The 25,416-nt window shown below is 41.2% G+C and overlaps 1 pseudogene; it reads left to right on the forward strand.

The window, feature by feature from the left end:
- The first annotated feature begins 12,135 nt into the window (after nt 1-12,135).
- On the forward strand, nt 12,136-24,964 carry LOC128060412 (lysine-specific demethylase 3A-like; annotated as a pseudogene).
- The last annotated feature ends 452 nt before the right edge of the window (nt 24,965-25,416 follow it).

Here is a 25,416-nt window from a genome sequence, read left to right on the forward strand (position 1 = left end):
TTTTTCACTCACTATGATTCTCTGAAGGTCCCGCTAAGTTGTTGCAAGTATCAGTGAAAGTGAAAGTGTTAGTCGCTCGTGTCTAACTCTTTGCAAACCCCTGGACTGTAGCCGGCCAGACTCCTCTGTCCATGGAATTCTCTGGGCAAGAATACTGGAGTGGGTTGCCATTCCTTTCTCCAGGGGATCTTCCCAACCCAGGGATCGAACCTGGGTCTCCTGCATTGCAGGCACACAGACTCTTTACTGTTTGAGCCACCAGGGAAGCCCCTTGCAGATATCAATAGTTCATTTATTTTTATTGTTTAGTGGTGTCCCATGGTAGGGATGTACCACAGTTTGTATTGAAAGACATCTGGGCTGTTTTAACTTTTTGGTTCTTACAAATAAAGCTGCAATGACAATTCATGTACAGCAGTTGGTGTGGGCATATGTTTTAATTTCTCTGGGATAAATGCCCAAGAATGTATTTGCTGGGTTGAATAGTATTGTTTGTTTAGTTGTATAAGAAACTGCCAGCTGTTTTCCAGGGCAGCTATACCTTTTCACTCCCTACCAGCAATGTATGTGTGATCTAACTTCCTGTACATCCTCACTAGCATTTGGTTGTTACAAATTTTATTTTAGCTGTTCTGATAGGTATAGTGATATTTCATGGTCATTTTAACCTGCATTTATCTGATAGCTAATGATGTTCAATATCCTTTAACGTGCCTGTTTACCATCCATATAGCCTCATCAGTGCAACGTCTGTTCACATCTTCTGTCCTGCTTTGTATTTTAAAGTGTACAGCTTTCTAACTTCAGTTGTTTTTAAATTGGAAAATACATTGATGCCATATATGAGTTATTTGTCATTGTTTCATTTCAAACAGATGGCAACATATGTCCTACAGACATAATCCTTTTATTTGTACTCAAGAGTCACCTGAGTACACAGCAAAAGAGAAATAGCTTCCAGAACATTCTAAAAAAAAATTTTTTTTTTAATTTTATCAATTATTGGTGATCCTTAGGGATTCTAACTGGGTTTCCCTGGTGGCTTAGATGGTGAAGAATATGCCTACAATGCAGGAGACCAAGGTTTGATCCCTGGGTCAGGAAGATCCACTGGAGAAAGAAATGGCTACCCATTCCAGTATTCCTGCCTGGAGCATTCAATGTTCAGAGAAGCCTGGAGGGCTACAGTCCATGGGGTCACCAACAGTCAGACACATACAGAGTGTTTCTAATTATTTCAGTTAAATGGTTACTAAATTAGATCGGTAATGGAAAACAAATTTACTTTTTGACAAAAATACATTTTGATTGTAGAATATACTACACTGCCCATTGACATCTAGGTTTAGCTAGGAGAAAGCTTCCAAAAAGAAGCAGCAGGATCTAGAAGACGTTGAACCTGTATTTGGGGGCCAGACTCAGCAGGCTTGCAAGACAAGTGCCGATTGCCAACTTGTGGTGTGCGGTTTACTATCAGTGAGTGGCAGAGAACTGCCAGTGGCAAGAGGCACTGGAATCTCATCTTGAGCAACCTCAGCACAGCCCAGCATAACAGCAGTGGCTGGGTGCTCAGTAAAAGCCTCTCTGCTGTGAGAGGATGAGGGGTGAGGAGTGGTGACCTGGGTAGAGAAGATAGTGACATCTCCCCTGAGCCCTGGGGCCATACCTGTCTAAGGTCTAACATAGAGGAGATGTTTCCAATCCAGTGAAGACAGAGATGGATTAAATGGACTCGCAAGAGGTGTTAGGAAGGAACAGGACATGGCTTTAAATAATTGTCTGGGAAAAGAAATCTGAATGAGAGGAAAGCCCACACTTATATTGAGAACTATTACATCTTTCTTTCTTCCTTCTTCCAGTAACATATCATTGAAAGTTTCTTTTAGAAATCATAAATGCTAGTGTGGGACTTGTTGACAGTGGGTAGTGAGGAAATGAATAACCCATTTATTTATTTATTTTGGAGACTATACTTATTAGACTCTCCATCCTCCTCTTCAAATACTCTCTAAGGACCAACAACATCCCAAATTTAAGGGGTAAAGAAATTCTAGACCAATAGAGTGAGCTGATGATTTGGGGGATGGACAAAAAGTCCCCCTATATTCCGCATCTCCCCCTTCAGCTACCACACTCTTTTACTTGTGGTTTTCATAACCAAATGTCTTAAACAACTTAGTCCCATTTCTTTATTTCCTCTCACCCTTTGGCTGACATTTGTTTCCATCTCGCCTCCAGTATAGTTCTCGCTGACTTAATGCCCTCCATGTCACTAAACCAATGAGCATTTTTCAGTATTCACCTTACTAGACCACTCAGCAGCAACTTTCCCCCCTTCTGACTCTTAATGCCCCTCTTATCTTTCTACCTCTTGTTTTTAGACTTCTCCTCTATTGAGACATTACAAGTTGGAGCCCCTCAAGGCTTATTCCTCAACCTTTTCTCTTAATCTATATCCACAGATATGGGATGGTACCCAGACCTCTTTTGAATCTGGCAAATTCTCTCCATTGAATCAAACTTGCCATGTTAATCAAACTTACTGTTTTTCACTTTTGCCTCTCAGCCCACCAATTCACTCCACAGTGTTATCTCAAGAAAGTAATATTGTCACGTCTCTGCTCTCAGAGGCAGACTGGCTCCTGCTTATTTCTTTGACTGCCTCCAGTTCCAGGCTCCTTCAACACAGCCTCCTTTCAGCTGTTTCTGTCTCAAAGTCTTTGCTAAAATGTTTCTCTCTGCTACGATCCTCTCCATCCTGCCCCCAACTTCATCTCATTGTTGCTGTCATGTATTAGCCCAAATGTTACTTCCCCAGGAAAGCTTTCTGACAAGACCAAAATAAGTCTGCATTTCATATATTTCAGAGCCACCTGAACTCTCAAAGGCTTTTCACTATTTTAGCGTATTCAGGTAATTAGTTGATTGAGTTGTGTCTCTCTTACTGGACTCTAAGTTCTAGAAGAGCAGATGCCTTGGCTCTTAGCCCTCTCTGTATCTCCAGAGCCTAGTACAGAGTATGAATGAAGAAACCAACTCATCCTGGTCATTCAGGAATGTGAAAATTTCCCCCGTGGCTCCCAGGTCCACAGACTGAGGCTTCCTTGCACAGCCGAGGGCATGAGGATCCTGGGGTTAATACACTGGCCGGGTAAGTCAGCATGAATTGTGACTATCTCATGCTTAATTGTGCCAAGTTCAGCTTCTAATGCTCTTCTTTTCTGATTATTTAAATAATTCCCGGAGGCTCTGCTTAGCTAGGAAGTTGTCTCAGATTTTATTTTTCAAATGTTTTAAAATGACATTTGTAGAGCATTTTATAATTTGTAAAATATGTATATTTCCATTATGGCATTTGAATGCCCAGCCATCCTAAGAAGTAGTGTATTATGTATTCTTAATGTCAGATGTTGAAAAATGAGTCCCAAGGGACTGAGCAGGGACTTCATCCCAGATTTTGCAATGCCAAGTTCTGTCTTTTCCCAGCACTAGTAATGGCTCTTGGCTTCTCTTCACTTGGTCAAGTCTGAATTTGAACTTTTGTTCAAAACCACAATAACAAAACCACAAGAATGATGTAGATTTCATCACAGTTACATATATGGCATATACAAAAGTCCATCACATAAATGGCATATACAAAATATACCACAACAGACACACACACACACTCACATTCCTAATTTAGGAGAATACTTCCAGCTGTATCAGTCTTTCTTATACTTGAAGAGAGATATTTGATTTACAAAGACTTTAGATGTTCATTTCAGAATTCAAGGTTTGTTAGTCTTAAATAGCCTATTAGCTACTACTGAAAAATGAAAAATATGAAAAAAAAGAATTGCAGTGCAGAAAATTAAGCTCTTTGATTTTGGTTTACTAAGATTTTTTTTAACTTCATATCTTTTTTAATATAAATTTATTTATTTTAATTGGAGGCTAATTACTTTACAATATTGTATTGGTTTTGCCACACATCAACATGAATCCGCCATGGGTATACACGTGTTCCCCATCCTGAACCCCCCTCCCACCTCCCTCCCCATACCATCCCTCTGGGTCATCCCAGTGCACCAGCCCTAAGCACCCTGTATCATGCATCGAACCTGGACTGGTGATTCAATTCATATATGATATTATACATGTTTCAATGCCATTCTCCCAAATCATCCCACCCTCACCCTCTCCCACAGAGTCCAAAAGACTGTTCTATACATCTGTGTCTCTTTTGCTGTCTCACATACAGGGTATCGTTACCATCTTTCTAAATTCCATATATATGCATTAGTATACTGTATTGGTGTTTTTCTTTCTGGCTTACTTCACTCTGTATAGTAGGCTTCATTTTCATCCACCTCATTAGAACTGATTCAAATGTATTCTTTTTAATGGCTGAGTAATATTCCATTGTGTATATGTACCACAGCTTTCTTATCCATTCATCTGCTGAAGGACATCTAGGTTGCTTCCATGTCCTGGCTATTATAGACAGTGCTGCAGTGAACATTGGGGTACACGTGTCTCTTTCGATTCTGGTTTCCTCGGTGTGTATGCCCAGTGGTGGGATTGCTGGGTCATAAGGCAGTTCTATTTCCAGTTTTTTTAAGGAATGTGCACACTGTTCTCCATAGTGGCTGTACTAGTTTGCATTCCCACCAACAGTGTAAGAGGGTTCCCTTTTCTCCACACCCTCTCCAGCATTTATTGCTTGTAGATTTTTGGATAGCAGCCATTCTGACTGATGTGAAATGGTACCTCATTGTGGTTTTGATTTGGATTTCTCTGATAATGAGTGATATTGAGCATCTTTTCATGTGTTTGTTAGCCATCTGTATGTCTTCTTTGGAGAAGTGTCTGTTTAGTTCTTTGGCCCATTTTTTGATTGGGTCATTTATTTTTCTGCAATTGAGCTGCCGGAGTTGCTTGTATATTTTTGAGATTAGTTCTTTGTCAGTTGCTTCATTTACTATTATTTTCTCCCATTCTGAAGGCTGTCTTTTCACCTTGCTTAAAGTTTCCTTTGTTGTGCAGAAGCGGTTTACTAAGATTTTTATCAAGAGTGATTTCCCCTTAAAGCTAGCTTTCTGGTGACAGTTATTATCTAAATTTTGGCTATATAAATATTTCTTTAAAAGTCACATGTAAACTTAGGTCATGGTTCTAAAAACAATATGTTAATATGATTAACACATTCTCTGTGGGGTTTCAGGAAGAAAAAAAATGTTAAAAGGAGCATGCTCAATATACTTGTAAAGTACAGACACTTGTCCAGACAACATCCATTGTATTAATAAGATTCACCCCTTGTTTGAAAATAGCTTCCTTCCTTTTTCATGGCAAAGCACACATGGAAAGCTGGCAGGAGGTGATGGACCTGAGGGCTCTAGCAGTACCAGTCCACACCAAATCTCTCTGAAAGCAGAGGGGATTCATAAAAAAAGAAAAAGGCAGAACAAAAGAACAAACAAAAATCCTCCCAGCTCATTGGAAAAGAACATGACACTATTTTAAATATAATCACACTAACATAGAACCATTTGATTTCAGAAAAGTTAAACTGGGGAAAAGTCCGTCTTAGGATAGAGGAAGCCTGGTAGCTAATTCCGTGTGGCCAATTCTTTTCTAGTTTACATACATTACACCAAATCCTGGATGAAGGCATATCAAAGAGATTTTGCTTACCAGATATCTCAGATGAGGGAACATCAGGCCCTGTGAGCTTCAACACTGCTTGCCAAACATTCTGTGCTATTGTGCAACTCAACATATTTTAAGAGATGGAATTTTAAATGATGTGTACTTACTGACAACAACATATTTGTTCCTTAAAAAATCCTTGAACATCTTTGAATCTCATTTAGATTCTTTCTGAATGAATAGAGAAAAATCAAGCAAAAACATTTGTATTTTTTGTATGGTGTTTTTCAGACTTTGAAACATTGACTTCCATGCTCTAAAATAAACAGTAACACATTTCCGAAATGCATAATATGATTTCAGATAGATGACTTAAAAATAGATTCACAAAATAGAGATTAATTCATTTACACTAAAATGGCATTTATAGACTCCCTAGCATTTATAATCACAGGAAAATTTGCTATAACAAAATACATGGATTTGATTTGGTAAGCTGAAAAAGTGATTTCCTGTTTATATCCCAATGACAGTGGAATGCATTACGGAGAGGTGACCTGTTAATTCCACATTGAGGATGACTCTCCAGATATTGGTGAAGCGCACAGTGCAAACAGTATGACTGGCATTGCCTCAAATAAAAGTTTAAGTGCTTTTAAACTACTAATATTCTGCTGAAAGTTCTTCTCTAAATCTAAGCATAAGATTAAGTTTTGTATTACTAAGAAAGGTCAGCAGTCTAAAATTTAGAAAGTTTTTGTGAATAGCAGCAGTTGGGAAAAAACTATAAAGAAGTAAGTGGGATGGTTTTAATTCAGAATCATATTAGGAAAGCCATTTGTCTCTGTTTTCTGTAAATTCCTTCTAGTCTAAAAACATTTTGTCCTATAGTCAATGGTTTAGAGAAATCATGCTTTTAAATGAGATGTCTAAAAATATAGTCTGTTGCCTGCATGGGAGAGTCTGTAAAGAGAATTTTCATTATAATGAGTCATTATTTTTAAAAGCCCCTATATATTATTTGTGGAATCTGTATACCAAATGCTGAAAATAACTAGTTAAATTCCTTTGTTACTGATAAATTACCAAAGAGTTGAGCATGTTTAAAACAACGTTTTCTTGTTTTTGTAATTTTCCTCCTAGTTGAAAAATGGTCAAACCTTAAGCAAATATCTTCAACTGGGTCAAATATAGTTGAACTTTGTTATTGTTTTTGTTCTTGTTGTTGCCTTTTAACATCTCTTGTTATGATTGGATCCATTGGAGATGCCCAGAAATGGATTCTTACTGAGTGAGATCACATGGTTGGATTGAAAAGTCTGTGTCCCATCTCCAGAGATGACAATGTGTGGCTTTATATGTGATACCAAATAGCAAGAATAGAATTGATTCTGTTTGATGGTAACCTGAAGTCTTCCCTGGCAAAACACATTCAGAAGTATGAAGTAATATTTTAAAAGTATATAATTCTTTTGGTTTCAGAATAAGCCTGTGGAATTTAAGCCTGAAGCTTCTATGAGGAGGTAAGCTGCCTTCAAAGATCTTAGCCCTTTTGGTATCTTTTACATTTTTCCAGCAGAGAACTCATACTTGGTACTGCTACAAATTCACATTTGTTAGTTTGACACAATGTGTCTTGAATTCAACTAAGGAAACTGTCCTTTAATGTTAACACGCTTTCCCTTTTTAGAGCATTCACCAACCATTGTAACATCTCAGTCTCAACAAAGTCGATTTATTTTCTAGGGAAATTTTCTCTTCGATGGCCACTGTTGACGATGGATTAATCCACTCACGTGATCTGTGCTGGACTTGCCCCTGGTGGCTCAGGTGGTAAAGAATCTGCCTACTGTGGGTGGCAGGGGGTCGGGGGGGAGTGGGTGGGCTGTGCGGGGGGACCCGGGTTTGATCCCTGGGTTGGGAAGATCTCCTGGAGAAGGGAGTGGCAATTCATTCCAGTAGTCTTGCCTGGAGAATTCCACGGACAGAGGAGCCTGATGGGTTACACTCCATGGGAACACAAAGAGCTGGGCATGACTGGACAACGAACACACATGATCTGTGCTAATGGATATTCTGGCGGGTAAGTGATTAGAAAGGTTCCCTCAAATACCAGGTGCAGACCTTGCCTCTTGGACTGAGTAACCTTTTAGTGAGTCTGAGGAACAGGTTAATTGTACTTAATCTTATGTAAACCAACTGCCGGGAAATATTTGCTACTTACTCCATAATCATTCTCCCTGTTTCCCCATCAGCCTCCACATCCCACCCATATGGCAAAGCTCATCAAAGAGAGAAAACTCTACGAAAGTGTTTACCCTCCGCTCAGCATGAGAATATTCGTCTTTGTGCAGCAAATGTGTCCCCTTATAGGCAAACAAACTAATATTCAGAAGAAAAAAAAAAGAGTTGTGTTAATGAACCACTGTTCACACAATAAATTCTGTCTTTTCCTTACAAATAGGATGTGATTGACTTATTGATATTGGACTGGACACTAGAATTTATTTGATTTCATTAGTGATAGTGGATTTTCACAGAGCCATCCACCTTGCATGCCTCATTGTTGGTGACCTTATAGGCAATTTGAGACACACTTGGTAGAGGGTTAGGAATGTAAGTGTGACCTGGAGTCTTTAGTCTTGTGCAAGTGTGTTCTTGTTTCTGAGATGATGTAAACTGGTACCACAGCAGCAGCAACATTGTTGCTTTTAGGAAAACCTCATATAACCACTTACAAATGAACCAGAACAGACCACATCTAACCAAATTGTAGGAACCGATGCTGCCTCTCATTGAAGGCACCCAGATAACCCTTCTATCTTCTCCATTTTTAGTTTCTTCCCACATTCTTTTAGTTCCATTTTGAGAAATGGCAATGTTTAAAAAAGTCTTCTGTTTCTCTTTTGCTGTTGCCCTAATGCTCCCTACATATCTGCTGCTAACTTGAAATAAAAGCACACGGTTTGTAGAATGACTTACCTTGGCTCACTTACTTAACTACTAGATGAAATACTGTCTGAACTAACTGTGCCCACTTGAATTTTGCCATGTTTTTTTAGCTTGATTACACACCATTTTTCAGAATAGTTGTTTATTGAAAACAAGGGTATCCCTGAGGACCAGAGGTACTTCAAATACAGTGAGTGGACACTGAGATTGATGCCCAGCAATTCTTTTTACTCTGCAGTCAGTGGTCATGCTTCCTATTGAAGTTAAGAGAAAGTTTTGTTACTAGTATCCCACATCAGGAACACAATAAAATCTTCCAGTACTTGCCTCGTCAGTGCTTATTCAATGGAATGGAAGTATAATTGAAAAGGGGGGCATCAGCATCATGGTTCAGGTAAATTATAGACTGAATCATTTTTTGGCTTGAAAGCCCAACCACCATTTTCTAAACTGACGCAAGAACATACTTTCCCATAGAAACAAACAGCCTAACATACAAGCAAATGCTTTCAACAGGAAACTGAATGCCCTCCACAGAGGTTAGGGAAGGTCAAATTAAACCCAATACATGAATAGACAGAATTTATACTGTGTATAGGGAAAATTTCACTTCAGAGATTGGGAGAAATGCATTTTATAGGTTAGCAGAGTTGATCAAGATATAGAAATTCCAGATACACTTTGTGGAGAAAATGATAGGAGTGCTTTTTGAAGAGGTGACTGAGCTGTAATTCAGGAGAGCTGGACAACAAAAATAGGAAGGATCACCTTCCAAAGCTGCCATGTCCAAAGATCCAGGTTCAAACTTGAAAAAAAAAATCATTTTACTGACCTTGAACAATTAGCCAAAATGCCATGGCAAAACTGATATGATTCCTTGTTAAGAACCATGGAGTTTCCATGGTTTCTTCCAGTTCTATAATCTGCATTTTTCTTGAAAAGATATTCTTTTACTTACATAGCTAAGTATTTTTAATAATTTCCTCTTCTTTTTTTTTTAATCAGGAAAGGTAATTCAGGAAGTGGCTCTGTAACAGACACACTATTCACCCATGGTCCTCTAATAGTACAGAATCTATTCTAGGCAATTTTATCCCCAAATCCTGGCAACAGGAACAAGCATGGAAGAACCACAGCACCCTCTAGCCTGCATGCCTTCATAGCCTGAGGCTGGGCTTTCTCCTACTGTAGGAAATCATTGAGCTTTGATAGTGGGAGATATTCTTCACACAATGTTTTCTTATCATTTGTTTATGTAACTTATAGACTTCAAAAGTGTTGCTCTCTCTTCAAGTTAAAGGGAACAATGTCTCATTTTAGGAAAATGAATTACACCACCCCCAAGACCTCTATTCCACTTATCCCGTCCCTTGGCAGTTTTAATTTTTAAAACCTGATTTGTGGCTATTTTGTCCCCACTGGGGGGCTTCCCTGGTGGTTCAGATGGCAAAGCGTCTGCCTGCAATGCTGGAGACCCGAGTTCGATCCTTGGGTTGGGAAGATCCCCTGGAGAAGGAAACAGCAACCTACTCCATACTCTTGCCTGGAAAATTCCATGGATGGAGGAGCCTGGTGGGCTACAGTCCATGAGGTCACAAAGAGTAGGACATGACTGAGCAACTTCACTTTCTTTGTCCCCACTGAGGAGAGAAGTTGACAGCAAAACTTCCTGATACATATGAAAACGTCACTGAGCATATTATGGTTATATATTTGGAAAAGTAAATGGACATGCATGTCATATTAGGTGGAACCATATTGCATTTCTGAAAACTTTAAACTGTGTTTGATCTGCAAAAATTGTTTTTTTGTTTGGTTCACCTTGATATCTAAAAGGATAGAGAAACTAGGGAAAAAACCAGGAACTGGGAGACATATGAGAGGCAGGCTTATTTTTCTCCACACATTCTTTGAAATCCAAGGATATTTTTATCATACTCAAAAAATTAATATAGACATTTTAAAAAGAGAAATAAATGTGATCATAAGTCTCAGATCAGTTCAGTTCAGTCACTCAGTCGTGTTCAACTCTTTGAGACCCCATGGACTATAGCACACTGGGCTTCCCTGTCCCTCACCAACTCCCAGAGTTTACTCACACTCATGTCCATCGAGTCAGTGATGTCATCCAACCATCTCATCTTCTGTTGTCCCCTTCTTCTCCTGCCCTCAATCTTTCCCAGCATCAGGGTCTTTTCAAATGAGTCAGTTCTTCACATCAGGTGGCAAAAGTATTGCAGTTTCAGCTTCAACATCAGTCCCTCCAATGAACAGGACTGATCTCCTTTAGGATCAGGACTGGATCTCCTTGCAGTCCAAGGGCCTCTCAAGAGTCTTCTCCAACACCACAGTTCAAAAGCTTCAATTCTTCAGCACTCAGCTTTCTTCACAGTCCAACTCTCACATCCATACATGACTACTGGAAAAACCATAGCCTTGACTAGACGGACCTTTGTTGGCAAAGTAATGTCCCTGCTCTTTAATATGCTGTCTAGCTTGGTCATATCTTTGTCTAGATTGACTTATTTTCTCCTCTTCCCCCACAGTGCCCATGCTCTTCTCTCCAGAGGCTGAATTTTTTTTTAATTATTATATGTTCCAGGTGTACAATATAGTGATTCAAAAAATGTATAGTTACTGTAAAATATTTGTTATATTCCTCTCTCTGAACAATATATCCTTGTAGCTTATTTTGTACCTAATAGTTTGTACCTCTTAATTCCCTACTCTTGTATTGCCCCTGGGCTTCCCTGATAGCTCAGACAGTAAGGAATCTGACTGCAATGCGGGACACCTGGGTTTGATCCCTGGGTTGGGAAGATTCCCTGGAGAAGGAAATGGCAACCCACTTCAGTATTCTTGCCTGGAGAGTTCCAGGGACAGAGGAGCCTGGCGGGCTCCAGTCCACGGGGTCGCAGTGAATGGGAAACAACTGAGTGACTAAGCACGCATGCACATATTGCCCCTCCTTCCCCTCTCCTTACTGGTAACCACCCATTTGTTCTCTATGAGTCTGCTTTTTTTTTTTTTTTTACTTTCACTAGTTGTATTTTTTAGATACCATGTATAAGTAATATTGTACAGTATTTGTTTACTAAGCTAGCTGATAATCTATTATTTTCAAACATTTGGCAAATCACTGTTAGCAATGCATCTTAAGGAAATTTACCATCTGATTAAAAATATCAAATTACAAATATCTATATATACACAAGAGTTTTTACCATTTTAGGATGGTGGAAAATTTAAACAACATAGATAGGAGCCTGTATAAGTAGAATACAATGCATTCTTCTATTGGAATACGATGTAGGCATTGCTGCTGTTCTTTGCTTTTGGTATGTTTTGTGATTTTTTTTTCTTCTAATAACCAGATATGATGTACTGGGTGAAAGGAAATGCTATACTGGGCCCTTAGCAATATGGTGGTGCGGTATGTGGTGTAGGGGCAACGATTCTATAGCCCTGTTTAGCTCTCAGTCGCTCACTGAAGTTGTACCTCTGGACTGTGAACATCACAAGTGTTTCTCAGTTAGGTGGGAGAGGATGGCTAGAGTGGGCTGGGGCTGGCTGGAGTATTTCCTTCCCCAGCCAGGTGAGTTAGGTTCTAATAACACTCCAACATGTCGGGATCTGGTTAACTCTGTTTAACCCGAGGGCCGGCCTTGTTGCGAAAGCGCTGACATATTTCAAAATAGGCCCTTTCCCCCGCTCCTGCTGGAAACAGGAGAGCGTTTTTCTCCATTTACTATGCGAACCTGCTTGAGCTCCTGTAAACGAATTTGACGATACTGCGGGGGCGCCCTCTGACTGGGCCCCCTGAAGTGTTTAATTCTCAGCGCTGTCTGCACTGAGCCTCCAGCAGCATATCGGTTACAGCCCCGCTTTCCCGCCCTGCAACCGTTTCCCGAGGGACTGTCTGCCTGTCCAGTCTTGGGTGCAGAAGTTTGCAGTGTGTCCTTCCTTCCCCTTTTTATGGATCCAAGAAGATTGTGGATTTTTCAGTGTGTATAGCTTTTTACTTGCTGTTATTTTGAAAGGGCGATGGCCAAGCTCTTTATTTAAATGCAAAGCAGCAAATGGCTTGAGATTTGTTTATCGGTAAAGACACTGAGGTTCTTTGTAATGAAGATTAAAGATTCTTACAGCCATTTTCAACAACATGGATGGGCCTTGAGGGTATTTTACTAAGTGAAGTAAGTCAGGGAAATACTGTACTTATGTGGAATCTTTAAAAAAGATTTTTATTGCTGATGACACTTTGGACCTTTATTTGGGTGCATTATTACTACCACATCTAATTTTCCCAGGTCAGTTTGTGCATCTAACTTTTTCAAGGAGATTGAATTTTTCCATTAATTTTAGTCACATTTTTATTGTGTATGGTTTGAGTGATTTTTCAGTTTTATTTGGACTGAGGCTTTCTTCTACGAAAGTCTGCGTATTTCAGTAACCCTTTAACTGGTGTTCTATTATAGTGAAGTGGGGTCCAGACCACACGGAGGGACAGAAGAAGGATGACAGGTGCATGAAAGCAGGTGGATGTGGCGGTGTGACGATGTGAGGATGTCTGCCTAACAGCTCCTATTTTAGTGGGGGAGGAAAAGAACATATGCTTTTGGAGAGAGAAGAATGTGTGATGTAGTTATTTTGGAGAGAGATGAAGTCATCATATTAGCAAAGTGTGGAAGGATTGTTGGTTAGTGTTAAGTGTTCTTTTGAGGTTTGTAGTCACGGATTTTAAGTGACACTAGCTGTGTATTTCCACCCCCACCCCACCCCCCATTCCCCTACTAAGCTCAGGAGCATGGAAGACAGTTGACTTTCACCTGAGTTGGAGTTTCGCAAGGTGTTCCTAGCTGCGGGAGAAAGCATTACTCCCATAATTATGTCTTTTCTTCCTGTGTCATCAAACTTTTATTCATTGATTTTTTTCCCTTTGGTATAAAATATGTCCAGCACCAATCATCTTTAAATAACACCAACAAATATAAAATAATATACAAAGAAACAAAACCTTTCTTTTACCAATTCCTCTTGAAAGGGCCACGTAACCACCCTATTTATCTGTTTCCTTCAACTCTTAACTTCTTAAAAGAATTTTCTATAGTCTGAGCTCCATTTTCTCACTTCACATTTTTCCTTAACCCAGTCTAATCAGGTCTCTCCCGTCACTCCACAGAAATTGTGATTATCCCAGAAACAGTGACCACTACCATGCTGAATTAATAGTCCTCAGTCCTCATCTTACTTGACATCTCAAGGCTTGACCACTTGAAACAATTTCTTCTCTCCAATGCCTGGACACCACCCATCCCTCTTGCCAATTCCACCCTCATTTAACTGGCGGCTCCTTTGAGATCTCCTTTGCATATGTTTTAAATGTTGCAGATCACATTCTTGGGAATCAATTTATCTACTTTGTCTTTCTTAGGGAATCTCCTTTATTAATAAGGATTTAAATATTATTTATATTTCAGTCACCTCCATAAATAGATTTTCCAGTGTTGGAAAATCCTTGCATTTCTAGATCCACCGTTGGTTATGATGTAGTGTTTTTTCTTGTACATTGATGAGTGTTGTACGGTAAGGGAGTTAGATAAGGCAAGGTTCAGAAAAAGGAGACCGGCACTTTACAAATGAGGTGAGATAATCATGATGGTGTGATCACTCACCTAGAGCCAGACAGCCTGGAGTGTGAACTCAAGTGGGCCTCAGGAAGCATCACTACCAACAAAGCTAGTGGAGCTGATGGAATTCCAGTTGAGCTATTTCAAATCCTGAAAGATGATGCTGTGAAAGTGCTGCACTCAATATGCCAGCAAATTTGGAAAACTCAGCAGTGGCCACAGGACTGGAAAAGGTCAGTTTTCATTCCAAACCCAAAGACAGGCAATGCCAAAGAATGCTCAAACTACCACACAGTTGCATTCATCTCACACACTAGTAAAGTAATGCTCAAAATTCTCCAAGCCAGGCTTCAGCAATACTTGAACTGTGAACTTGCTGATGTTCAAGCTGGTTTTAGAAAATGCAGAGGATCCAGAGATCAAATTGCCAACATCCGCTGGATCATGGAAAAAGCAAGAGAGTTCCAGAAAAACATCTATTTCTGCTTTATTGACTATGCCAAAGCCTTTGACTGTGTGGATCACAATAAACTGTGGAAAATTCTTCAAGAGATGGGAATACCAGACCACCTGACCTGCCTCCTGAGAAACCTGAACTGGACATGGAAAAAGAGACTGGTTCCAAATAGGAAAAGGAGTATGTGAAGGCTGTATATTGTCACCCTGCTGATTTAACTTCTATGCAGAGCACATCATGAGAAACGCTGGGCTGGAAGAAGCACAAGCTGGAATCAAGATTGCCAGGAGAAATATCAATAACCTCAGATATGCAGAGGACACCACCCTTATGGCAGAAAGTGAAGAGGAACTAAAAAGCCTCTTGATGAAAGTAAAAGAGGAAAGTGAAAAAGTTGGCTTAAAGCTCAATGAAAACAAAGATCATGGCATCTGGTCCCATCACTTCATGGCAGATAGATGGAGAAACAGTGGAAACAGTGGCTGACTTTATTTTTTGGGGCTCCAAAATCACTGCAGATGGTGATTGCAGCTATGAAATTAAAAGACACTTATTCCTTGGAAGAAAAGTTATGACCAACCTAGACAGCATATTAAAAAGCAGAGACATTACTTTACCAACAAAGGTCCGTCTAGTCAAGGCTATGGTTTTTCCTGTGGTCATGTATGGATGTGAGAGTTGGACTGTGAAGGAAGCTGAGCACTGAAGAATTGATGCTTTTGAAGTGTGGTGTTGGAGAAGACTCTTGAGAGTCCCTTGGACTGCAAGGAGATCCAACCAGTCCATCCTGAAGGAGATCAGTCCTGGGTGTTCATTGGAAGAACTGATGCTGAAGCTGAAACTCCAATACTTTGGCCACCTCATTGGAAGAGTTGACTCACTGGAAAAGACCCTGATGCTGGGAGGGATTGGGGGCAAGAGGAAAAGGGGACGACAGAGGTGAGATAGCTGGATGGCATCACTAACTCGATGGACATGAGTTTGAGTGAACTCTGGGAGTTGGTGATGGACAGGGAGGCCTGGCGTGCTGTGATTCATGAGTTGGCAAAGAGTTGGACATGACTGAGTGACTGAACTGAACAGAATGAGGTGAGAAGGGGCAGCAGTCAGAGTAGTGAGCTGCTGCACTAATAGAAGAAAAGAGTAAGTATATATAGGCATATATGTGGAAATCTACTGTCTTAATGGGGCCTGTTCTTCTCCAAGGTTGTTCAGGTTCAGTTCAGTCGCTCAGCCGTGTCCGACTCTTTGCGACCCCATGAATTGCAGCACGCCAGGCCTCCCTGTCCATCACCAACTCCCGGAGTTCACTCAGACTCACGTCCATCGAGTCGGTGATGCCATCCAGCCATCTCATCCTCTGTCGTTCCCTTTTCCTCCTGCCCCCAATCCCTCCCAGCACCAGAGTCTTTTCCAGTGAGTCAACTCTTTGCCTGAGGTGGCCAAAGTACTGGAGTTTCAGCTTTAGCATCATTCCTTCCAAAGAAATCCCAGGGCTGATCTCCTTTAGAATGTACTGATTGGATCTCCTTGCAGTCCAAGGGACTCTCAAGAGTCTTCTCCAACACCACACTTCAAAAGCATCAATTCTTCGGCGCTCAGCTTTCTTCACAGTCCAACTCTCACATCCATACACGACTACTGGAAAAACCGTAGCCTTGACTAGACAGACCTTTGTTGGTAAAGTAATGTCTCTGCTTTTCAATATGCTATCTAGGTTGGTCATAACTTTAGTTATCTCTTAAAAGGCTGGGGTAAGGAATTCTGGAGGTCAGCCAGAGGCTGGGACCAGCTGGGAGCTGGACGTAATCAACCTTAATGTCCATTTTTTTCTTCAGGTGAGAGACTCCTTTGTTTTGCATAGAATGGTGGTGAGGATCCGGTTGGGAGTTTTAACTCCAGGCTATTTTGAACCTTGTAACTTTCCTTCAAGTGTAGTTTTTGATTATTTTATTTAGGAATTTTGCAACTGTATTTATCAATAAGGCTATCTTAAAATTTTTTTCCCATTGGAATTAAACTCAATTTTTCAAAATAAGCCCTATTTCATTTTATTGTCATTTTTAACAATTGTATTTATTTATTGAGTTTTGGCTGCACTGGGTCTTCCCTGTTGTGTGCAGGCGTTCTCTAGTTGTGGCAGGCAGGGACTAGTCTCCAGCTGTGGTGTGTGGGCTTCTCACTGTGGTGGCTTCTCTTGTTGGTGAACATGGGCTCTTGAGCACAGTCTCAATAGTTGTGGCACCAGGGCTTAGTTGCTCCTTGGCATGTGGGATCTTCTGGGACCAGGGATCGAACCCATGACTCCTGGATTGCCAGGTGGGTTCTTTACTACTGAGCCACCCGAGAAGTCCCCAAATAAGCCCTATTAAAAAAATTATTCCATATTGAAACTATTGGTTTTAATAGAACTTTTCTTTCTAGAAACAATAATAAAACAAAGCACTTTATAAAATGTGGTCCTGAACCAGTCACTGTAAATAAACAAATATATACTTAACTTCTACTTCCTCCAAGCAGAGGCTGCTTTCTGTTTCCCTGCCTTGGAAACTATGTGAAAAACAATCCATAAGCAATTTTACAGAAGGGCTGCCAAAACCATGCTCAAGCCAGTTGGATGTGGACACCTCTTAAAAGAATTTGGGGGAATCTGACCAAAGAATCCAAGTTCTAGTTTTAGAACAGATACAAAGGTCAAGTGGTTTCTGCCAAGCAACAATGCCTCCTGAATCAGGCCCACCCTATGCTCATCTCTGCTAAGGTCCCAAATAAATCCTGATGCTTTCACTCCAGAGGAAGTGTTTTCTTTTTAGAGGTTCAGTGTCCAGGGAGCTCTTTATGTGACTGAGTGAACAGAGGCGCCACGTGGGTGTTTAAGGGCTGGAGTCAAAGTACTTTCCTAATACCAGCTAGAGAGAATACAGCTGTCAGTGACTCATTCCTGGTTTGTCCTGCTTCCGCACCATGCATTTGCAGACCTAGGACCACAGACTTTGCTATATCATTATAACAACATCTGACGTCCATACTAACATGATTCACATTCTGTGCCTGGAAATAGCCCCTGTATTTAACCATAATTCCTACACAGAATCCACTGTTGCAATGTATTAAATACATGGTCACAAAACATTAATGATCTGTAGAAGATCATAGTCTTTTAACCATAGTTATCACGTGTTACATTCACAGCCAGAACCCCCAAGGGTTTTTTTTTTTTAATTGAACAAAACTAGCAATAATGTAAAAGATACATACACACACGTCTTACAGAATTGTGCATGGGGAAACTCCATTCGTTAAATGCCACTGAAGGTATATTTTGCTAAGTTGTTCCTCCAGGTGTTTTGTTTGGAAAATCTATCCCAGTAGGGCATGGCTGTTTATTGGGTGAACAGAAATGAGATCCTTGTTGCAACCAGAAAGTTTAAGTTCATAAAAAGGACCTGTAGAAACACTTAAGTGTTCTCAGGATGTGGTAAAGTTGGAGTGAAATGTGAAACCAAACCAGCTGCAAAAAGTACATACCAGCCATCTCTTTGATGGCTAGCCTGGTACCCAGATGTGCAGCTTCAGGACACTTAATTTGTTGGCCTCCTCCCAGCTCGTGGCATAATCTCATGAAGTGTGAATTTCACAAAAGATTCATACCATTCTGCTAATTAGCTGTAGAGGATTTGCTCATACCCTTCCCAAATATGATCTTTTTAGTCTTGTAAGAGATGCTTACACATTATTCCAACTTGTTGGACTGATTGGTGTTCATCCAGGAAGAACCTGGAGAACCTAGATGCTGGGCATGCCGAGGAGGGAGATGACTTCCCAAAACACAAGCTTTAGGAACAACTTCTGTATGACTCCACTTCTGATAGTGACTGTAGTCTTGCTTGATGCTCTGAAAAATTTGCTCCGGCTGAAAGGCACCCTGGATATGGCGCAGGGCCAGTCTGCTGCAGTGTGGGTGGTGGGCGCTGGTCCTCAGCGCGGAGTCGGGGCCCTGGACTGGAAGTGCTGAGGCAGCAGGCGGGCAGCAGGCGGGCAGCAGGCGGGCAGCAGGCGGGCAGCAGGCGGGCAGCCCCGCAGCTTCAGGGAATCAGCGCTCAGCAGCGCCGCCCGGGTGCCGACAAGTCGCCCCGCAGTTGTGTCGCCAGGTGGCTGGGGACCAGGAGCCAGCGTGACAGGCTGCCGCCCCACTTCTGACTCTTTGGTGGGACTGGCAGGCAAGAGGGCTCCAGAGGTGCTTCCAGCACTCGCATACGAGGTGATTTTAATAATTGTTGCTAAAATGTAGTGTAATTAATTAGTAGTTGTAAAGTATTATGTGAACATCAAGCAGATAAAATAGTGGAATCAATGAAATCCAGTCTCTGAGATTTAAAGAAAAAGAAACTACAAATGTCATTTTATATTTTAATATCTCCCCTCTTAGTTTATAATTTTGAAACACTTAAAAAATACCAGACCCACGACCCCAAGTGTTTTAAGTGTGCTCAGTTGTGTCCGACTCTTTGTGACCCCGTGGGCTGTAGCCCGCCAGGCTTCTGTGTCCATGGGATTCTCCAGGCAAGAATACTGGAGTGGTTTGCCACTTCCTACTCCAGGGGATTTTTCCAACCCAGGGATCGAACCTGTGTCTCTTGCATCTCTTGCAATGGCAGGTGGATTCTTTACCAGTAGCGCCACCTGGCGCTTTTGAAGAGTTGATGCTTTTGAACTGTGGTGGTGGAGGACTCTTGAGAGTCCCTTGGACTGCAAGGAGATCCAACCAGTCCCTCCTAAAGGAGATCAGTCCTGGGTGTTCATTGAAGGTCTGTTGCTGAAGCTGAAACTCCAATACTTTGGCCACCTGATGCGAAGAGCTGACTCATTGGAAAAGACCCTGATGCTTGGAAAGATTGAGGGCAGGAGGAGAAGGGGACAACAGAGGATGAGACAGTTGGATGGCATCACTGACTCAATGGACATGAGTTTAGGTGGACTCTGGCAGTTGGTGACGGACAGGGAGGCCTGGCATGCTGCGGTTCACGGAGTCGCAAGAGTCGGACATGACTGAGCAACTGAACTGAACTGAGCACCACCTGGAAACCCTGTGTTAAGTGTGAGGAACCCTTTTTTAACATAAAGTAGTTAACAGGCCTTTATGCAATAAGTTTATAACTACTATCTTTTAATGAGAAAATCCATCAGAAAAAGCTGTATTGATTTATTACTTTACTTGAAGAAATCTATATTCTACTGGTCATGGACTGCGCATGGCAGGTGTGGTGAAAAGGTGAATTCTGGAGTCAAGTGGCTTGGTTTCTAATGCTGCTCCATCCGTTTCTCAGTTCAGTTCAGTTGGTCAGTCGGGTACCAACTCTTTAAGACCCCCATGGACTTCAGAACACCAGGCTTCCCTGTCCATCACCAACACCCGGAGCTTACTCAAACTCACATCCATTGAGTCAGTGATGCCGTCCAAACATCTCATCCTCTGCTGTCCCCTTCTCCTGCCTTCAGTGCTTCCTAGCATCAGGATCTTTTCCAAGGAGTCAGTTCTTCACATCAGGTGAGTTTCAGCTTCAGCATCAGTCTTTCCAATGGATATTCAGGACTGATTTCCTTTAGGACTGACTCGTTGGATCTTCTTGCAGTCCAAGGGACTCTCAAGAGTCTTCTCCAACACCACAGTTCAAAAGCATCAATTCTTTAGCACTCAGCTTTCTTTATGGTCCAACTCTCACATCCATACATGATGTGAGAACACTCCCTCTCACAAAGGTAACAAAGGTAACCTCTCAGGATCTCAGTTTATTCATACTTAAATTGTGGAATAATAGTACTTATCTCAAAGAGTAGGCATGATGGTTTATTGAAATAGAACATGATAAGCTCTTAGAAGTGTAACTGGCATAAAGTATATTGATTTAAAAAATAAAACACATTTGTCTTGGACTCCATTTTTTTTAGTTGACGTGTAAAGTCCAATGGGCTGGGAAACTTAGAGACTGAGATCTGAAGTCCTGGAGGTCAGGGACTGTGTTATTGGCCTGCATCCTCTGTCAACACCTGGTGAGTAATAGATGCCTGAGTGAATGAAATCAGAGGGATTTGGGCTTCACTGGTAGTTTTGCCATGTGTGCGCAGCTGCCTAAGTCCCCTGACCACTTAACTGTAAAGTGGAAAAGCTTCATAAATTTGTTGTGAAGATAAGGTGAGTTAATGCATTCGAAGTACTTAGTGTCATACCTGGCACCTCCTGCATCAGAGACACGGGCTATTCACAGGCAGTCACACTGTGAAACAGAGTTTGAGTTGTGAAACATCTATGTCAGCCTATTCAACTATCCATCAATGTTATAGCTGGGGACCCCTGCCCAGGAAAGCAGTTTGTAACTTTATTGTTTCCTTGCTTTCCCCTCTTCCCTCTGCTAACTAAATCAGAAAAATAAGTTTCTAAGGCTTCTTTTGACTACTCTGGTGGGAAGACACTGTTGGACGCCTACCCAAGAGCCATCCCTTTCTCTCTCATTCCCCAGGTTGGTGGAATTAGGGGACAGATTGAATTTTTGTTCCCAATCCTTCATTCTCTCTCTCTAATAGAATTATATATCCATTAGTGCACCTTTTGGCACATGACTTTATAGCACTTTCCACTGGAATAGGCAGAGCATATATTCTTGCCTAGTTTGTATTGGACTTGGCCAGGTGATTTGTCTGCAAATGTAATGTTACTGGACAGGACATGAGCAGATCGTCTAAATGTGTTTGTATAAATTTTACCTGGCTTCTTGTGCACCTATCATTTGCCATGAGAAGAATATGCTATGTGGCCAGTAGCAGCAGAATAAGAAGATATATGGAGCGGACATGAAAACATACAGCCTACATTCAAGTCCAGTTGATCCTAGTCAAACCCGGCAGAGTCACAAATGACCTGTGTGTGTTAGCCTCTCAGTCATGTCTGACTGTTTGTGACCTCATGGCTTACAGCCCACCAGGCTCCTTGATCCATAGGATTTCCCAGGCAAGAATACTGGAGCGGGTTGCCATTTCCTACTCCACACAAATGCTCATAATTAAGAAACAAATGCTTGTTCTTGTAAACCACTAAGAATGTGGGGTTGCTTGTTATTGAGCCTTTTCACAGCAATAGCCAACTGATACAGGCAGCAGTCTGCCCAGCTCCAAGGGATGAATCATAATTGATCTAAGCTAATTCTGTTATTCTTTTCAATACAGTTGATTTCCAGATTCTCTTGGAGGCAGGAGTGTCCAAATGACACAGACTGGCCAAAGAAATTTGTAAAGATGTTTACTGGGGACTTCTGGAAAAACTTTTTCCTCCTTGATAAAAGGCATGGTAGGGACTGGAAGTGGTCTTTCCCTCTTCTTCTCTGCTTGAAAATTCAGTGGACATCTTGAGACCATAAATTGAAAGACACAAAGATGTAAAGCTAACAGCTAAGGATCAAGGTTGTGCATGCATGTTCAGCTGTGTCCAACTCTTTGCGACCCCATGAACTGTAACCTGCCAGGCTCCTCTGTCCATGGGATTCTCCAGGCAAGAATACTGGAGTGGGTTACCATGTCCCACTCCAGGGGATCTTTCTGACCAAGGGATCAAACCCACACCCCTGGTGTCTCCTGCATCGGCAGGTGGTTTCTGTACCACTGCACCATCTGGGAAGCCACACAGCCAAGGATGATGGAGCAAGTAAAGTCTAGGCTCTTGAAGACATGGCTTAGTGGTTGACCAACATCAATGACCGCCAATGTCTGCATTCTTTATTTAGTTAGATTTTCTGCTTCCCAAGGCACTCCTGACCTAGTATACTTAAAATAATGTCAGTTTAGTAATCCTAGGCACTGTTTCTCTGAGGTGAGTGATGAAGGAGAAAGGGGAGCTGTATGATTACAAGTCTCCTCACACAGATTCTAGAAAACTTCATTTACTAGGTTATTAGAACCTTGCCTTTATCAAAATGTTTCTAATAACAATGAAGTAGTTAGCTTGTGGGTACTTGTAACCAAAAATGTTAGGGACTGATGTGGGTATAGAAAAGTACATCCTGGCCAGTGTTGGAAACATCTATATCAAATGGCAATTTCTGAAAAGGAAGCCGTGCCCACAGTGCAACCATACAGTAAGAGCATCTCTTGGAGGGCTGCTAGGAGTGAGCTGTCAAAGGTGTTCAGTAAATGTGTGATGCATGTGATTCCACCATCTTCAGTCTGCACTGAGTGCATCCTCAGTGTGAATTTGGAGTTTGTGTGAGTTGCTACTAGATGAAAGGGGAAGACTGCCAATGGGGAAGACTGCAAGACTTTTTCTTGGTTGAGATGCATGAAGAGTTAAATACATGAACCAGGGAACTTGATGCCTACACAGATCATTCTTGGAAAAAACCTCTAGGATGTTGAAGTCCGTTCATTTTGTAAGAGTAGTAAGGCAAACTGTTCTTGTTCATACAGGCAGTTTGAACTCTTTACAAAGCCAGTCTCAAAGGAAGACATGAGACAGAATGCCTTAGTCAAGAAAAAAAAAAAAAATTCTTGGTGCTATGCTCCTGCAGAGTTTCTCAGTGTTGGAATGAGCATCTGTGAGGAGAGGTGCAGCCTCCAAGCCAGCTAGCCTCATGAAATCAGCCTGTCCAATTAGCGCTTCCCTTTTAAATTGGCTGTCAGATCTAACCAGCAGGCATGTCCACAGGGAGGGGAAAAAAGACATTTAATGAACTTAAGAGCACAGTAAAAATCCTTGATGACATTTTTCCTTCTTTGGTAGAAAATGTTTTTTTCTGATTTATGGAAGAACTTCAAGGACACAGGACATACCTGGCATCCTATGCTCTTTACTACTGACCATGGGAGTAATTGCTTTCAGTACTTGCAAGATCCCAATATAAAGAGCAATAGGAATGTGTTCAGAGAGTACTGGAAACACGGGCAACCAGCCATCATAACCTGGACACTGAATTTTGGAAACCTGAGTCCTTCAGCAAAGTGACCAGGAAGTAGATCTACTAAATTGTAGGACTGTTCGAGTTGCTATAACAAAATACCATAGACTGGATAGCTTAAAAAAACCAAACATTTATTTCTCACAGTTCTGGAAGGTGGGAAGTTCAAGGTCCAGGCGCCAGTAGCTTTGGTATCTGGTGAGGGTCCACCTCCTGGTTCATAGGTGGCTGTCTTCATGTGTCCTCATGTGATGGAAGGGGGTGGTGGAGCTCTCTGGGGTCTCTTTTATAAAGACACTAATCCCATTCATGAGGGCTCTGCCCTCAAACCTAAGGCCCCCCCTCCAAATACCATCACACTTGGGGATTAGGTTTCAACGTACAAATTTGGGGAGGACACAAACATTCAGTCTGTACCAAGGAACAATGAAATCATCACAGAAGCCACAGTAGGATACTTCTGGAATGGATTTGAAGATTTTCCAAATCTCTTGGAAAATGAAACAGAATTAATGATGTTGATACTTAAGGACTGGCTATCGGGGAAGTTCAGAGATGCCATGTCCTCCAGGTTTGATGATCAAACCAAAGCCAGCATCCCGTTACTTGAGTACGCAGGGTGAGATGACAATAGAATTTTGTCTCTAGGCTGCCTAACTACTTTATTTGCTCAGACTGAGGTCCCATAATGGGGTCCATAATGCTTATGGATTAATTACTCCAGAAGATTAAAAATGTGGAGCAATGTCTTTACTGAGACATCAGATACGGCTAATGTTCTGGTCTATGTGGGAATTCTCAAAGGACAGTGTGACCAGGAAGTCCTTAAATTTGTGCAAGGTGGAAATTCTCAAGAACTCACAATAAGCAATTTATTGGAAGAGAAGCCAGGAGCCTTCTGGCAAATATATGCTAATGAAGACATGAAGAAGATATGAAGATTCTTTAAAAAAGCACCAAAAGAATGTTCAAAAAAACCCTGTAACCATGATCCTATCAGTGATTAGAGCTGATATTTAGATTGATCACTAAGAAAATATCTTCATAAAGAATATGGAATTCAAGACTGGGCTATTATACAGTTTATACAGTTTCTAGAGATGTGGCATTTATCCCAGCTGGAATTACATGCAAGGTTCATAACTTGTGTAGTCACATCAAAGTGTTTGAAGAGTTTGTTTCTCCAGAGCATGTTAATGCTTCTGGCTAACTCAGGAATTCTGGTATCTGTCACAAACTTATACTAATCATGAAGATAAATTAAGGTGAAGAATGTTGTTTACCACAGAGTGAAAGATGCACTTGCTATACTGAAGACCAGAAAATCCAGTTTGGACAAACCCTAAGGGTCCCAGAGATGCCTTAACTCCTGCACAATGAAGATAAACCCTTCAGGCAGGATTCCCTTGGACCTTGAAAATCATGTTACTTCATCCTTTTTAAAACCTACCCAACTTTTGACGAATACATAGACCTACCCTGTCTAACATATTTCTACTATTTATAGACACTAAATGTATATATTTAACTTCTATTTAAAGAGCATGCATTCTTAAACTGTGACAAAGTTTTTTACTAAGTACTTAGTACAAAGCTTTTACTAAGCTGTAAAAACAAAACTTATCTGCCTGGGAGCACTATATTTGGATTGTGTTTTGCTTTGTGTCTGTCTGATTACTCCCTCCTCTGCCCTTGAGTGAAGAACAGTGAAGATGCAGTTCTCATTGTATCTCATAGGATTGGCATTATATAGCATTATACATCAGAAGGCGATGGCACCCCACTCCAGTACTCTTGC

This window comes from Budorcas taxicolor, chromosome 2 (assembly GCF_023091745.1).
Source record: "Budorcas taxicolor isolate Tak-1 chromosome 2, Takin1.1, whole genome shotgun sequence".
Taxonomy (NCBI): domain Eukaryota; kingdom Metazoa; phylum Chordata; class Mammalia; order Artiodactyla; family Bovidae; genus Budorcas; species Budorcas taxicolor.